Source organism: Ricinus communis, chromosome 4 (genome assembly GCF_019578655.1).
Source record: "Ricinus communis isolate WT05 ecotype wild-type chromosome 4, ASM1957865v1, whole genome shotgun sequence".
Classification (NCBI taxonomy): domain Eukaryota; kingdom Viridiplantae; phylum Streptophyta; class Magnoliopsida; order Malpighiales; family Euphorbiaceae; genus Ricinus; species Ricinus communis.
Window position 1 is genome coordinate 18,468,888 of NC_063259.1, and position 879 is coordinate 18,469,766.

An 879-nucleotide genomic window follows, 5' to 3' on the forward strand; every position below is an offset into this window, starting at 1 on the left:
AAGAGGTTATTTTTTAATACTCACAAATATACCACAATTACGTGGTTATTTTCTCGGATTAATAAATGTCCCCGTATTACGAGGTTGTTTTCTAATATTTATAGATATACCCTCATCGTGGACTTAGAAATCTCTCATAGTAGCTTGGCAAGGAAATTTTGAAGTACAATCCAAAGTCATTATTCTCTTTGGTTTGCTCAACCAAAAAATTACTCTGAGGTTCTACAAGTTGTTTTTTCTCATATTAGAAAATTTACCCCTTTTACAAGTTTGTTTTCTTAGACTCGCAATTACACTAGTTTTACGGTGTTGTTTTCTCAGATTCATAAATATACATATGTTACGGGGTTATTTTCTTAAATTCATAAATTTACATGTTTTATGGAATTATTTTCTTAAATTGAAAAATATACCCCTTTTACGAGGTTGATTTCTCATATTATAAAATTAATCAATTTAAGCGGTTGTTTTCTCATTCTCACAAATATACCAAAATACGAGGTTATTTACTTAGATTGATAAATATCCCCATATTACGAGGTTGTTTTCTAATATTTACAAATATACCCCTCTTACGTGGTTGTTTTCTCATATTAAAAAATTTACCCCTTCTTCGAGACTGTTTTCTTAGACTTGCAATTACTCTACTTTTATGGGTTGTTTTCTAAAATTCATAAATATACACGTTTTACGGAATTATTTTCCTATATTGATAAATATACTACTTTTACAGTGTCATTTTCTGATATTAAATTATTAGCATTATTATGGGTTGTTTTCTTAAATTCATAAAAATAGACGTTTTAGGGGGTTATTTTCTTATATTGATAAATATATCACTTTGGCATGGTTTTTTTCTCATATTAAATTATTAGCAAT